This window comes from Rhinoderma darwinii, chromosome 1, assembly GCF_050947455.1.
Source record: "Rhinoderma darwinii isolate aRhiDar2 chromosome 1, aRhiDar2.hap1, whole genome shotgun sequence".
Classification (NCBI taxonomy): Eukaryota; Metazoa; Chordata; class Amphibia; order Anura; family Rhinodermatidae; genus Rhinoderma; species Rhinoderma darwinii.
Window position 1 is genome coordinate 176,317,639 of NC_134687.1, and position 17,695 is coordinate 176,335,333.

Below are 17,695 nucleotides of genomic sequence, written 5' to 3' on the forward strand. Positions count from 1 at the left end.
TAATGCTAAATTGAGATTACCGCCCATTATCACCAAACCTTCAAAGAACGGCTGAAGAATCTGCAACACTTTTATCATCCACTGCGCCTGTCTCACATTTGGTGCATAAAGGTTGACTAATGTAATTTTCATGTTAGAAACCGTACCTTTGAGGAATATATATCTGCCAAGTGGGTCAATTTGTGAGGCATCCAGAATAAACGGAATATTGTTCCGTATTGCAATAGAAACGCCTCTTGACGCCGTATGATAAGTGCAGTGGAACCACTTGTCATAAGGCTTTGTGGGTAGCGACGGGACTTTATTAGTTTTAAAGTGTGTCTCTTGCAAGAAGACAAAGTCAGCATCTTCTCTTCTCAACAAATTAAACACTTGGCTTAGTTTTTCCGGGATGTTCAGCCCTTTAACATTAAATGTTAAGACTTTGCATGAAGCCATCTATCTATCTCACTGTGAAACAGATGTAGTGTAGCCCAAGCTCGATCACAGATCCAACATAACAACAATTTCTATACACATAAACAGTGAAACACATCTTCTAGGCCATTTAAGTTGGGTATAAACGAACATATTAATGTTAGAAGGCACATATCTAACCTCATGCTGATGTCCACACATAGGTGAATAACCCCAACGGCCCAAAGTGATGTGCCCTTGCTAATAACCTGCAAGGGAGGGGGTGTGAGGCACAGCGCCATTAAGGAGGGAAACCACCTCCAGAAACAGTATCATCTAATTTTAGCAGAAAGCCAATTTTAGGGTGAAGCACTATTATCTTACCCGATATATGCATTAGCCCTCTATCAAAAAGCGCAACAACGCATCTACGTATGCAAATGGTTAAAAAAACACCCGTAGGGGATGTCAAAAGTGAATTTTTTAGAAGGCAGAGCTGATAGAATATAAGAGGGTCAACAGTAAGATCAAATGGCAGCCAGGATGGTATCTCCATGGGTGTTATGCCTGTTTTTTCCCAGAATTTCGGAAGGTCAGCCGGGTCGCGGAGGGTAATTTGGCGGCCATCTTTCGCAGTCGCCAAGCCGAATGGAAACAGCCATCTCACTGGCAACTTCTTACCCAGCAAAGTATCCGTTATGGGCTTCAGGATTCGTCGCTTTGCGAGGGTGCTAGGTGCTAAGTCCTGAAAAAATAATAGTTTCGAGCCGTCAAATTGAAAGTCCATTTGTTCTCTGGCCGCTTTCAAGGTGTCACCAGAAGCAGAGGAAAATTTTTATACTCTTAGATTGAGTATTCAGACAGCAGCGGTTCTCACACAGGACCATGGCCAAAAACAAAGGCCTGTTGCATATTATTCTGTACGGCTGGACCCAGTTGCTAGAGGGTCCCCATCTTGTGTTAGAGCGTTAATTGCTGCTACAGAAGTATTAGACAAAGCTCAACAGATTGTCCTTAATTTTCCTGTAACTGTTTATGCTCCTCATGATATGTCTGCTCTTTTATCTCAAGTACAGCCAAAACATCTCTCTGTTGCTCGGCATACGAAAATTCAATGTGCCTTACAGTTACCTGATAATGTCACTATTCAACGTTGTACTACTCTGAACCCAGCTACTTTACTGCCTCTGGAGCAAGGGGGAGAAGAATCAGGTATTTGGTCAGATTTTCTTCCTTCACAGGATGATCATGACTGCTTGCAGCTCATGCAACAAGAGACAATGGGGTTTGAACATATTAAGGATTCACCATTACAGAATCCAGAGTTAGTTCTCTTTGTGGATGGTTCCAGGTATGGTATAGATGGTAAATTTTATACAGGGTATGCGGTGGTCACCCCATATGAAGTATGTAAAGCAGAAGCACTCCCACCGCACATGTCAGCACAAGAAGCGGAGCTGAAAGCTTTAGCCGAAGCATGTAGACAAGCTGAGGGAAAGACAGCTAACATATACACAGATTCCAAATATGCTTTTGGCATAGCACATGACTATGGTCCTATTTGGAGAGTAAGGGCGTTCCTCACATCAGCGGGTACACCTATTAAAAATGCAGATCTAGTCAAATATTTGATGGAAAGTTTATTGTTGCCAAAAGAGGTGGCAGTGGTGAAGATCAGGGCTCACACAAGAAACAGCAGTGAAGAGGCTAAAGGAAATGACTTTGCAGACAAAACCGCTAAAGAGGTAGCAAGGACAAGGCCTATTCTGGCCAACACTTTCGTAATCACCAACCTAGAGGATATACACACTTCAGTCAGCTCGGATATTTTGCTGACACTACAGAGACAAGCCACAGATGAAGAAAAGATCAAATGGACAGGTAAAGGGGCTGAAGCAAAGACTGATGGTTTGTGGTATTTAGAGGGACGGGTATGCCTGCCCAGGACACTATACCCCATGATGGTTCAAGTAGCCCATGGGATTACCCACCAGTCAAAAACAACTATGTGCAACCTGGTTAGTCGGTACTGGTTTGCTCCAGGGTTTGGGACATTAGCAGCCCAGTATACGCAGGGGTGTATGATCTGTGCCCAGAACAATATTGGTAAGGTGGTAAAGGTCCCTATGAGACATATGCCAAGACCCTTGTATCCTTTTCAGAGACTACAGATTGACTATATCCAATTGCCAAAGGTGGGAACCTATGAGTATGTGTTGATATGTTTTCAGGATGGCCCGAAGCGTTTCCAGTGTCAAAGGCCAATGCCACCTCCACCGCCAAGAAGTTGATGGCAGATGTGATTTGCAGGTATGGTGTACCAGAAACTATTGAAAGTGATAGAGGTACTCACTTTACAGGAGAAATTATGCAACATATTATGTCAACTTTAGGGATAGAACAGGCATTCCATACCCCATACCATCCACAAAGTAGCGGTAAGGTTGAAAGGATGAATGGGACTCTAAAACTGAAAATACAGAAGGCTATGGTGGAAACAGGTAAACCATGGACAGAGTGTCTTCCCCTGGCTTTATTTTCAGTAAGATATACGCCCAATAAAAAGACAGGTCTGAGTCCCTATGAGATTCTATTTGGGGGAGGTCCTAGGTTAGGATTGTACTTTCCACAGGTGCTCCAGATGCAGTACGGTAGACTCACAGATTATGTATGTGCCTTGCATAAACAACTGGCTAAAGTGCATGGTCAAGTATTTTCTTCTATTCCAGACCCAAATTCTCTAGGTGGTGCACATTCCCTCGTACCAGGAGATTGGGTAGTGGTCAAGAGACACGTTCGGAAAAGTCTTGATCCCAGATTTGACGGTCCGTTTCAGGTGCTCCTGACCACAAGTACTTCAGTGAAACTTGAAGGAAAAGCCAGTTGGATCCACGCCAGCCATTGTAAGAAGGTTCTCTACACGCCAGAAGACGAAAGAGAAAGGTCATCTAAAGAATCAAGATGAAGATTTTGCTGATTTTGGGGGTGGTGGGACTTATTCTTCACAGGTCCGAATCCAGAGCTCCCGCACATGCGATAACCAGAATGCAAGGGACATTGCAGTGGGGATGGGTAATATCCAACAACATTCGGATTCAAGATGGATTTAGTTGTCCTTCTAGACAAATTTGTAGCGGATTATTTAACCTTACCAAGACCAACGAACTTGTAGACTGGTATACAGGAGGTGGATCCCAGCGGGGAGTAATATATATGAAATTCCCTGATGAGGATACTGTAACAAATGTGACTTATGAAGCCCGGGTGAAAATGTCCTGCTGCGACATGAGCAGATTAATGCGTTTGCAAGATTTGAGAGATCATAGTAATCGGTCAGGAATGCTGACTAATTGTTCATTGTCCAAAATAGATAGCCCTATACTAATGAATAGTACTGTAAAAATGGTGATTTGTGTGAACTCTACCCGAATCATCGGAAGAACCTGGTTCGTAACAATTATACAAACTCTAGTAGGAGGTAGGCGTCCGGAACATGTAAACACCTCGATAAATAGGATTCCCCAGACTTGTGTGCCTATGGCCTATAGGGAGCAAAGAAAGATAGTGCATTGGAACATCACATTTCCTAAGGATAAGGCATGTAGAGTAAAAAGGGAATGGTATGATACCCTTTTAGGAGGAGCAGGAACAGGGATGGGAATCCTAAACGGTGTACAGCTAGAAGTAATGGCCAATAAATTGGCCTCAGTCGGAAGCAACATAGAAGAAGCCATAGCTTTGGGTGCCCAGTGGTTACCCACAAGTTTTGAGACACAACAATTACAGTTAAAAGTGGAGCAAAATTTCCTTAATGTTTTTAATGAATCTGTACTCACCCAATATCGAGCTTACAAAGATATGTCTGCTTTTATAGATTGGACTATATGCACCACTAAGACTTTATGGAATATGAGCACAATATATGCCCTTTCTCAGTAATACCAGCAGAACATTTTTCAATGTATATAGAGATAAAACCACAGAGTGTATGTATGGTTACGGATGACCCCAAAACACTAAAACCTTTTTCACTACAGGTACCCTTTTCCGGATGTATATTTAATGTTAGCCATATAGAATGGAAAAACCAGACTATTGTATTTCTCCTGGATTTGGATGAGATTGTAAGCACAGTATGGGTACCGGACCCATTGCCAACACCTAATATTAGTCTTCCTTTAGATGAGTTGAATAAAGTTCTAAGAGACGCAGAAGAGGTAAGAGAGATGGTTAGGAGACATAATGTTACACTACAAACAGTAAATATTATCTTCTTTATAATAAAAGACTTATGTGAAAAAAGGCAATTTTGGGTTTTATTTTTTATTTATTTTTATTAATGTTTGCCCCACTAGGGGACTTTAAGGCCTGCACGTAATTCTAGTACACTGCACTACATATGTAGTGCAGTGTATTAGAGCTGTCAGCTGCGACGGGTCTTCATAGGAATCCGTACAAGGCAGACATGGAGGCTATTGTTAAGCCTCCAGTTGCCATACTAACCATCGGCACCCCAGTTATCTGGTTGCTGGGGAGCCAGTTGGCTAAAAACACCTCAGATGCTGCGATCGCTATTGAGCACAGCATCAGAGGGGTTAATTGGTCGGATCAGAGACCAGCTCCAGTCGGTCCTGGCCATTACAGCAGGGTGTCAGCTGTAGCATACAGCTGACACCCGAAGGTCATGGTGCGGGCTCCATATATATACAGATGTTGTGAAGAAGTTAAATACAATGCAAGGTGATTTTATGGCCTTGTAGGGCTAGTAGTAGTAGTAGTAGTAGTAGCAGCAGCAGCAGAGGTAGTAGTAGCAGCAGTAGTAAAGTATGGAACATAATGGACAGGCAGACAGCAGAAGTGGCATAATTTGACAGGTAATAAATAGCCAGTCCCTACTGCCAGAATTGGCAGATCTATTCATTGGCAACAGGCAGAGGTTTTGTTTTCCACACTTGTGGAGAACAATTTTGTCTGCTTCAGTGTCACAGCGCCATCTGCCATGCTGAATACCCTCTCTGACAGTACAGTGGAGGGTGGACCAGACAGTACACGGATGGCAAACTGGGCCAGTTTCTGACACTGGTCCAATCTACGGACTCAGAAGTCCATGGGGCAGAGGCGTAGCTAGGTTCTCCAGCACCCGGGGCAAAGATTCCGTTCGGCGCCCCCCCCCCAACCTCTTTCCCGACATCTCCTTCCCCCTCGCCGTGTTTGTTTTCTCTACCAATCGACGTGTCATTTCTTTTTATGTAACGCGAGCATAAAAACATTTGTACATTTTACAAGCAATATGGTTCTATACACAACACCAGAACCAAGCTCAGTACATATATACAGCCCCAGAAGCAAGCTCACTACATATATACTACACCAGCACAAATACAGCTCAATTTAGTGCAACCCCTGCCGTATAGGTGTGTACGGCGTAAAACTAAGCTCCCAGCATGGCCCAAACAATGGTAAGGATATGCTGGGAGATGCCGTTTCACAAAAAATAAATCCTATCATAATCATATCACCCATCATCTCGCTGCAGATCATACAGTGACTACAGTACTGATTAGAGGCAGAATAAACATTTACATTAAGTGACTCACCGGTGACATCTCAGATTCTAGTTCTTTTTCTCCATCCGGTCCAGACCTCTATGATGAATTCTCCCGGTCACAACCCATTTCTGCAGTTTGCCGCTCACATGTCTTCAGCTTCTCACTTTTCCAACATTTCTGCACTTATAAATAAATATAAAGTTATCATTATACCACACACTATGCCCCTAAATATAATAGCGCCATACACTGCACCTCTAATTATAATAGCACCATACACCGTGTCCTACACACACACACACACACACACACACTGTGCCCCCTGTAGATAGTACCTGCCATAGAGTCCCCTGTAGATAGTGCCTGCCATATAGCCCACCCCTGTATATAGTGCTCCACTAGATAGTCCACCCCTGTATATAGTGCTCCACTAGATAGTCCATCCCTGTATATAGTGCTCCACAGATAGCCCACCCCTGTATATACTATATACAAGGGTGGGCTATCTGTGGAGCACTATATACAGGGGTGGACTATATCTACAAGGGGGCTATATACAGGGGTGGGCTTTCTGTGGAGCACTATAGGGGGAGCTATTTGTGGGATACTATATACAGGGGTGGGCTATATCTACAGGGGGACTATATCTATAGGGGGACTATATATACAGGGGTGGGCTATCTACAGGGGTGGGCTATCTACAGGGGGACCATATCTACAGGGGGACCATATCTACAGCCCACCCCCTGTAGATATAGTCCACCTGTATATAGCCCACCCCCTGTAGATATAGCCCCCCTGTAGATATAGTCCCCCTGTATATAGCCCACCCCCTGTAGATATAGCCCCCCTGTAGATATAGTCCCCATGTATATAGCCCACCCCCTGTAGATATAGTCCCCCTGTAGATATAGTCCGTCCACCCACTTCTATTACAATTAAAAAGAAATAAAAAAATATTCAAACTCACCTTATTCCCGCTCCCACGCCATTCGGCAGCCATGGAGACCTGCTCTCTTCTGCGCAGGTCTCCAGGGGGTTGAACGCGGCGTCTATGAAAGGCGCTGATTGGCTGGGCAGGATGACTTTCCCTGCCAGTCAGTCAGTGCCTTTCATCGCCGGAAGCGTCACTGGTACAAAAGGTACCAGTCGCTTCATTTGTGGGGAGGCGCTGAATGGCCGGGCACGGAACGTGCCCGGTCATTCATTGCTTCTAATTGTACCTGTGTCCTTGCGACACAGGTACAATTATAGTTCAGGAGGAGGTGGCGCTGGTGCCCCCCTCTGAGCTGTGCCTGGGGCACGTGCCCCGCCTGCCCCCCCCCTAGCTACGCCCCTGCATGGGGTCAGGGCTAAAAGCGCACAGCCCATGTATGACTGACCTGGTTGTTCAGGCAGTGAATATCCGTTTTCTGATGTGTGTCAGATGAAAAAACTGTTCCATCATGTTCAGCAAACTATTTTGGCTGCTGGCGCTACTACTTCTGCTTCTTGCTGTAGCAGTAGCGCTGGCAGAGGCAGTAGAGCGGCAACTCAGCGGGAAGCGGAGAGGTTCTTCTGGTCAGACACACGGCTGGCAGGTGTCTGTATTGTGTAAGCTATGTCAAACGGAGTACAGAGCGTATCCTGGTAATAGACCAATTTGTCATCCTTTTCAGAAGCAGGAAATCATTCCCTCAATTTGCTTTTATAGTGAGGGTCTAAAAGCATGGCTATATAAGCCATTATTTTGCTTAATGCTAAAGATACGCTTACTAGCACATAAGCAACCAGGCATGCATCTTAGCATGCTCGCCATCATGTCCGAGTACCAAGTTCTTTCGTTCTCCGCCCGCACTGCAATGATTGGTCATGGCCACCGTCGTCATCAACATGTCTGTGACAATGAGTTTCATCCTCATCCTCATCCTCTGCCTGTGAAAACACCAAGTCACCTTCCACCACTAACTACTCCTCATTCTCCTTCTCCTCAAGTTCTAGCTCCTCATCCTCCTCCACGTCCTCCTGCATGTGGCATTGTCCATGTGGGTCCCAACAACCAAAGGGTGGCGAGCAACATGTTGATGCTGTTCTTCCTCCATCCCTTGTTGCATCAGTGTGAGCATTTGATTTAATATGAATATCAGGGGCATGACATTGGGAGTTGGTAGTTCAGTTGGCACACAAGTGGATTGCTGGGTGCGTATTCTTGTTTCCTGCTCAGACATTCCATTAAGACTAATTATGGAACGGAGGAGGAAGAGGAGTAGTCGAATCAGAAGGAGAAGCAGTAGATGATGGTGTTGATGGTGATGATGTGATGACAACGACAATCATGTACTACTTGTGGATGTGGCCTGGCTACTAGAGTGATGACAGGGAGGAGGAGGAGAACAGTCTTACTCATAATGCTGGCCAGTTTGATTTTTCCACTTGAGCTGTTGATGCCACTTCATGTGATGAAGGGAAGCTGTAGTTCCTTTACTTGTGCATAAACAGACACAGCTTACTCTCTGCCTGCAGAGCTTGCACACTGCGATAGTTCTGCAGCCGGCGATGTAGAGGAAAACTCCCACACAGGAGATGCCCGCACAAAGCCACCACCAGCAGTGCTCACAACATTTCTGCCACCACCAACCGAGCTGTTTTAAATTTAAAATACATTTATTTGGAAAAGAATTGTCACTTGGATAGACACTGAAGTATAACAGCGCTGTATAAATGCTTGATGTAAATGAATATGCCAATTTTTGGTGGCACTATTAGATACATACAAAACAATGAGTGACGTCACATCCGTGACGTCTGTATCAGCTTGCAGCTGCACACTTTTAGCACCACAATTAAAATTATTGAAGATTTGTGAATGATGTGATGAAGATTGGTGGTTCACAATAGAACTGTATAGCTGCACCAGTACTCACTCACAGCCTAAGGCCCCATGCCCACAACCTTGCCCGTAATCACAGTCCGTGTTTACGGGAACGGTCATGGATAGTCACCCGCATTTGCGGGCCGTGCTCCCGTTATAAAGCATGGAAGCACAGTCCATACAATAAAAAAATAGGACATGTCCTATTTTTAACGGAAGCTTTCTACGGCCCGGACACCTTCCCGTAAATATACGGGAAGGTGTCCGTGAGCCAAAGAAATTAATGGAACCGTATTTTGATCCGCAATTATGGTCCGTAATTGCGGACCAAAATTACGGTCGTGTGCATGGGGCCTAACTAACACACTGACACTGACTGAGGTTAAGTTCAAGTCTCGCTTTAACTGTACGTCTGACGTACCATGTTTTGACATTAAAAAACCTGTGTCAAAGCGTGTACCACAGCGTGTACATTGATTTCTATGGTCAGGACGGATGCCCAAATGGTGTAGTTTGTGCAAACATTTTGTGTGCTTACGTTCTATCCTTTTTTCCATGTCCTGAAAAGTGTAGTCTACTACGCTTTTCAGTACTTTTCCAAAACGTATACCACACGTATACGTTTTTAATCTGTGTTGAAGTCAATGGCGACGTATGGACGACATATGCAATCTTAAACCCTACGTTTGCATACATAAAACGTATATGTTTTCATCACTATATATTCTCTCTATATATTCTCACTATATATTCTCTAGTGGATACCTAACGTCCACAGCTTCTACTGTGGTTTAAAGTGATAGTAACTAATACATACATTGCATAGGACAATAAAATAAGGTTATAACATGGTAAAACATTCAAATGATTACATCCTCTTGTTGCACAACGTAGTGGAACAGAAGTACCATTTCTGGGACACTACAGATGTAATTTTTTTTCACCTTTTATTTTATGTAATTCGAGCATAAAACCTTTTGTACATTTTGCATGCAATATAGTTATATAAGGGAGTTAACAGAACAATAAATTAAAAGAAAATAAATAAAGAGGTCAGTGTGTTGTACTAAAACAGATTTTATAACTGAGGCTAATGGGACTATATGGTGATATAATGAACAGCTTCCCCTTGTAGATAGTGCCACGCAGCCCCCTGTAGATAGTGCCATTCCCACTGTAGTTAGTTCCACACACCTCCTCTTGTTGACAGTGCCACACAGCTCCCTGTAGATAGTGACACAGTGCCATCTCAGATAGTCACCCCTTCTTTTAGATAGTGCCACACAGCCCCCCTGTAGATAGTGCCACACACACCCCCTTGTAGATAGGGCCATATCCCCCCTTGTAGATAGTGCCACACGCCCTAATTGTAGGTAGTGCCACACAGCGCCCTGTAGATATTGCCACACACACACCCTTGTAGATAGTGCCACATGGCCCGTTGTAGATCGTGCCACACACCCCCTTGTAGATAGTGCCACACAGCCGCTTGTAAATAATGTCACATACGCCCTCCTGTAGATAGCACTACACCCCTCCTCCCTGTACATAGTGCCATTGGGTCTCCCTATAGGAGCCTCTGATGTCACTGTCCATATACGGATAGTGACATCAGGGGCTTCTCCATGAGCGGAATCCCCGGGAAGAGCGTCGGCAATGCTTTAACAGGGGATTCCTCCATACCTCCCAACTTTCAAGTGTCCACAAAGAGGAACAACCAACCGATGCGGCACGCATAGCAACACAGTATAATGCCCTTTAGCTGCCCTTACCCAGTATAATGCCCTCTAGCGTCCACCATAAAGTATAATGACCTCATAGCTGCCCCCATATGGTATAATGCCCCCATAGATGCACGCATACAATATAAAGCCCACACAGATGCCCCCATACAGTATAATGTCCACACAGATGCCCCCATGCAGTATAATGCTCACACAGATGCCCCCATGCAGTATAATGCCCAATCAAATTCCCCCATACAGTATAATGTCCCTATAAAGAGCATAAAACCATTTGTACATTTTACAAGTAATATAGTTGAATAAGGGAGTTAACATAACAATAAATTTAAAGAAAACAAATAAAGAGGTCAGTGTGCTGTACTAAAACAGATTGTATAACTGAGGCTAATGAGACTATATGGTGACATAATTAACAGCCTGCCCTTGTAGATAGTGCCACACAGCCCTCTGTAGATAGTGCCACACAGTCCCCCTGTAGATAGTACCACAGTTCCCTCTATAGATAATCACCCCCCTTGTAGATAGTACCACACAGCCCCCCTGTAGATAGTGCCACACAGCCCCCCCTGTAGATAGTGCCACACACACCCCCTTGTAGATAGTGCCACATCCCCCTTTGTAGATAGTGCCACACACACTCCCCTTGTAGAGAGTGCCACACATCCCCATGTAAATGTGCCACACACACCCTGGTGTAGATAGCACTACACCCCTCCTCCCTGTACATAACGCCATTAGGTCTCCCTAGAGGAGACTCTGATGTCACTGTCCATATACGGATAGTGATGTCAGGGGCTTCTCCAGGATTGGAATCCCCGGGAAGAGCGTCGGCAACGCTTTGGCCGGGGATTCCTCCATACCTCCCAACTTTCAAGTATCAAAAAGGACAACCAATGTGGCATGCATAGCAACACAGTATAATGCCCTCTAGCTGCCCTTAAATAGTATAATGCCCTCTAGCTGCCACCAAACAGTATAATGACCCCATAGCTGCCACCATACAGTATAATGCCCCCATAGATGCACCCATACAGTATAAAGCCCACACAAATGTCCCCATACAGTATAATGCCCACACAGATGCCCCCATTCAGTATAATGCTCACACAGATGCCCCATGCAGTATAATGCCCAATCATATTCCCCCATACAGCATAAAGCCTCTATAGCTGCCCCATACAGCATAATGAACCTATAGCTTCCCCCACACAGTATAATGCCCCCATAGCTGCCCTACACAGTATAATGCCCCATAATTTCCCCATACAGCATAATGCCACCCAAAGCTGCCCCATACAGCTTAATGCCCCCATAGCTGCCCCATACAGTATAGTGCCCTATAGCTGCCCCATACAGTAGAATGCCCCCCACAGCTGCCCCATACAGTATAATGCCCCTATAGCTACCCCATACAGTATAATTCCCCCATAGCTGCCCCATACAGTATAATGCTGCCTTAGATGCCCCTATACATTAAAATGCCCCATAATTGCCCAATACAGTATAATGCCCTCTTACAGTAGTTGCCCCTAGTGCCAGTGCCTATGTAGATAGTGCCACAGTGCCCATGTAGATAGTGCTATTGGGACTCCCTCTAGGAGCAGAATCCCCAGCCAGAGCATAGGCTGGGGATTCCGCTCCTTGATGCTACTGTTCATATATGGACAGTGACGTCACTGTCCATATATGGACAGTAACGTCAGGTGCTACTCCTGGAGTGGAATCCCCTGCCATAGCGTCGGCAACGGGGATTCCGCTTCAGAGGAGCCACTGACATGCTGTCCATATATGGACAGTGACGTCAAGGGCTTCCCCGGGCACAGAGCTCTAAGTAGTGCTGTGCCCGGGGAAACCACGGCAAGCGGAGGAGCTCCCTCTGCTCATCCACTCTGAACTAATACTGAAGCAGGGAGCTTACGGTTACTTGCTTCAGCATTAAGTTCATCTGTATCTGCGTCCTGAGGACGCAGAAACAGTTGACTGCGGGACACACCACCAGCCGGCCAGGAAAGATGGGTGGTATGATTCCTCTCCTGGAGGAGGAGCCCCTGACATCACTGTCCATATATGGATAGTGACATCAGGGGAGAGTCCGCTCCAGGAGGAGTAGTCAATTGTACCTGCGCCCGGTGCAATGCCCTCCTACTGTCTCTCCCAGTTGCACCCAGGGCACATGCCCCACCTGTCGTCCCCCCCTAGCTACGCCCCTGACATTGCTATGCACCATACTATGTAAGTAAATATCATAACTCTTCACTGGATCATTTTTTTAACAGCATGTAAATAGCAAACATTGTTCATGTTTTTTAACTTATATAATAAATATGATATTTAATGGTAGGAAAACCCCTTTAAATGTTTTATGCATGCACAGATTCAAGTCCAGAGTAGTCTCCAATAGCAACGACTGACGTGTACAGACCTGAGTATACCTTTTCATACCAAGGTAGTGGGTGGTAATCGTAGTCAGACAGGCAGACGTCATGACAGATAGAGTATGATCACCACGGTAAGTCTGGCCGAAGGTCAGGGCAGGCAGAGTTCGATCACAACGGAAGACTGGCAGAAGATCAGGGCAGACGATACACAATAAATGTAATCAGGGAACAAGCCGTTTCAATAACAGGAAATCCAAGACATAAGTACTCCAACGTACACTACAGGACCAAATTAACCAAATTGCTCTGGTAAAAAGTAAAGGGGAGGGTGCCTTAAAAGGGTTGTCCATGTTCGCGGCTGTTTTCTATATTGATAACTTATCCGACACCTGGACCGCGCGCCGATCAGATGTGTTTAGGCTGCCTCCGGCGCTGCAAGCTATGCAGGGCTCGGTCCTTGAAGCAGAAGGCTTTGACCAATGTAAGGAAGCCTTGCTGCAGTACTGCAACTCTGATCGTATTTAAGTGAATAGGACAGAGCTGCAGTAAACCAGCACGGCTGCTATACAGTGGTCGGAGCCTTCTGCTAAGCTTCCGTCGCCCAGAGTATATTGTGTTTTATACCTGCTACTATTAAGCCATGCCTCTTCATTAGGCCCCCAGGCTGCCATGACAACCATCAGCAGAAGGGTGTGCGATGGGCTGTTGGAAAGGGCCGTCCCCCTTTTTCTAATGGCTTAAATGCCACGGTCGCTTTTGACCACGGCATCTAAGTTGTTAAACAGGCGGTACCATCGCTATCTTTGATTTTACCCATTGCAGTGAGATGTTGGCTGTAAGTCCGCTCCATATTTCCCCTTGGCGGCTGTCACGTACATGTATACTGTATGTCATGTCACCTAGGGTTTAAAGTGATTAAACTGCTAATCACAGATAGAACAATTAACAATGATTTTAAACATTGCATATATAAATAAAAACATAATGAGGCTGCCTAAATTTATCACGATTTATGCCACCTTTTGGCTAGCTTACGTTACACCAATAGTTTGCACCTAAAAATGGTGCACACCATTAATACATTTTGTGCATTTTAGGTCGCCCATTTTTCGAGGACACAATGCCAAGGGAGGCGCGAAAAGTGTCTAAAACACATATTACATTTGCCACACATGTACACCCATTTTTGTCGCGATCTAATATTATTGACTTGAAATATACAGCTTTACCATTAAATACTTCTAAATAGGGAAAATCAAAAAATGAAGCAATAAAATGGATGAAAATAAGTTTGAGGATTGCTCGCTTATTGTGTGCATCTTGAGAATATTAGCATATAGTTTATTTTTATGCAATTCTTGTCAATTGCCTCTTAATCCTCCTGGAAGAATTTCACTCATCCCACACTACAGCTGATGATTGGCATAAGTTTAAAATTGGAGACCGATGAAAAAATTGTCAGGTCAACCGCTAAACCAAATAAATTAATAAATTACCATACTGTATATCTAGCAACCTTTTCTCTGATGCAAGTAGTATAACCAAAAAGCATTTTCTGGTCAAAAATGTACTTTAGGATAAGGTTACTGAATAATAAACTAAAACACTAGGTAGATCTTATATGTTCAATCAGGCATAATAATTGTGAGGAAATACAACTATATGTGTCCATGCACAAAGCTGTTTTACTGATCCATATTGTACAGCTATGTAATACATCGCCCATAAAAATCAATGGGTCCATACTGTACCTCTGAGTGCCTCAGATTTCGACACATGGAGGTTTTTCTTCAAGGATTCATACAGAATCTGTGACAAAAAAAGTCAAAGAGCAGAGAAGTAGCTCTGGAGTTAGAGTCAACGCCTCCCCAATGGGATCTTATGGGCTTAACTCCTTCTCTTTTCCCTCCTGATCCTAAGTGGCGATCACAATGGATCAACATTTAAACAAGAATTCTATACATTGACGTAGGAGCTGATATTGTTTTGTTCTAAGAAATTATCTAAGCCTTTTTTTTAACGCCATCTACTGTTCCTGCTGTGACCAGCTCCTGAGGTAGGTCCAGATTCACAATTCTTATGGTAAAGAAGGCTTGCTGCCTCTGGAGATTAAACCTTTTTTTCTCTAGATGGAGGGAGTGCCCCTTTGTCTTTTAATTTTACATAGAATAGGTTTTCACTGCATTTTTTGTACGGGCCATTTAAGAACTTATACAAATTAATCATGTCCCCCCACAGTCGTATGTTTTTAAGACTAAATAAATGTAATTATTTTAATCTTTCCTCATAACTTAGATTCTCCATGCCCCTTATTAGTTTAGTTGCTTTTCTTTCTATTTTTTTTCCAACTCCAGGGCTTTTCTATGAACTGGAACCGAGAACTGAACTGCATATTCCAGATGAGGCATCACTAATGCTTTGTAAAGTGGTAATATTATATCCCTGTCCCACAAGCCCATCATTATTTTAATACATAACAGACATTGAATGCTGTTATGTAGTCTATGATCTAAAAGTACACCCAGTTCCTTCTCAATAAGTCACACTTCCAGTTTAACGCCACCTAGGGCATATGGTGCATGCAGATTGTTGGTACCCAGATGTATAACTTTACATTTCTCTACATTAAACCTCATTTGCCAAGTGGATGCCCATACACTCCAAGTCAGCTTGTAATTTACGAACATCTTCCGTAGACAGAACTATACACTACATAGCTTGGTGTCATCTAAAAAAAATTAGAAATAGTGCTATTAATCCCATCCTCTGTATCATTAATAAATAAGGTGAGCAATATCAGGCCCAGCACTGAACCTTGGGGTACACCACATATAACCGTGGACCATTCCGAGTAGGAATCATTGACCACAGCTCTCTGGATACGGTCATTGAGCCAATTTTGAATCCATTTACAAACTATTCTTTCTAAATCTATAGATCTTAAAGGCTATGTACAGCTTTGAAATATATATATATTTTTTTTTATCAAAAAGGACTTTCAGTGTGTTTAGTGCAACTTTCTAAATATTTTTTACAAAAAATTATTTTCACATTTTGTGATACAGCTGCTTTGTATTCTGTATACAGAGCAGCTGTATCCAGCGCTGAGACCTGAATCCGACACGTCAGCGGGACTGAAGTGTTTAGTGTCAGCGGGTCCTGCATGTCTCTGACACGCAGGATCCACCTGTTATTGATCACATCTAAGTTAAGAAAAAAAAACTATTTTAAAGGTGTACATAGTCTTTAATTTAACCATTAGGCGTCTATGAGGAACAGTTTCTAATGTCTTTGTAAAGTGGAAAAACACAATATCTACAGTGGTCCCTCAAGGCTTCTACTAACCTCTTCATAAAAACAAATCAGGATGGTTCTTGCAACTTCTGTCCTTAGTAGAATTGTGCTCGCTGTCACTTATAATACTATTTTCTGTCACAAACTCCTTTATATATATATATATATATATATTCAAGCTTAATACATAGATACAGCACCAGGCCGCGGACCGTCGGGATTACTCACACCCGACGGCCGCAGCCATGGATCTGTAAGCGCTGGCCTGCAACTCCTTCCCATGAGACACCAGCACTCACTTCCACTCCGTTCTGCTGTATCACGTAGGGTGCACGCGCACGCTCGTGCCCGGCCTTAAAGTGCCAGTGCACGCACATGAAAATAATAATCAATTAACCCATGATCACCCTGGACTATAAAAAGGGCTCTGCCCTTTCACTCATTGCCTGAGCATTGTTGTGTTTACCCGTGTTAGTCTTGCAAATGTTCCCTTAGTGTTATCCTGTTCCCAGTGTTCCCATACCTGCTACCTGTATCCTGTATCCCATGCTACCGTTGTTCCTGTGCCTTAGAAAGTTGGAGTCATGTTGTGCCATCGGTCACGCTTGCTGTGTTACACCACACCTGGTGTCTGTTGCCAAGGTCCCATCTGAGCCTAGCCATTACTACTGTCTGAACTGCTACAGGTACCCTTGTGCTTGGACTATATAGACATTGACTTGGTACACTGTTTGGCCAGCTGCTATCCCGCTACGGCGGTACGGCCCAGTGGGTCCACATACCCACAGATCGTGACACTCAGTACATATATACAGCACCCGAACCAAGCTCAGTACATGAATACAGTACCAGAACAAAGTTTAGCACATATATACGGCACCAGCTCAGTACAAACATATTTTACAGTTAGCCCAGGTTAGCCCAGTCATATGAATTTGTATGGCACAAAACTACAGCTCTCAGTATGGCCTGAACATTGGTAAGGATATTTTGGGAGTTGTAATTTTACAAAATGATACCAGCAATCATTTCGCTTCAGATCATACAGTGAATAAAGTATTGATCAGTCAAAGGGAGAATAAACATTTACATTCAGTGACATCTTCTCTGATAAGAGTTTTTCTCTTTTATTTTCTTCTCCATCTGGTTCAGACCTCGAAGAAGACTTCTCCTGGCCACTGTTCCTCTCTGTAAAATTTGCCATTCAGATTTCTTTGGCTCCTTATTTTTCCCACACATCTGCATCTACACTACCTTTCAAAAGTTTAGGGTCACTTAGAAATGTCCTTATTTTTGAAAGAAAAGCACAGTTTTTTTCAATGAAGATAACATTAAATTAATCAGAAATACACTCTATACATTGTTAATGTGCTAAATGACTATTCTAGCTGCAAACGTCTGGTTTTTAATGCAAAATCTACATAGGTGTATAGAGGCCCATTTCCAGGAACCATCACGCCAGTGTTCTAATGGTACATTGTG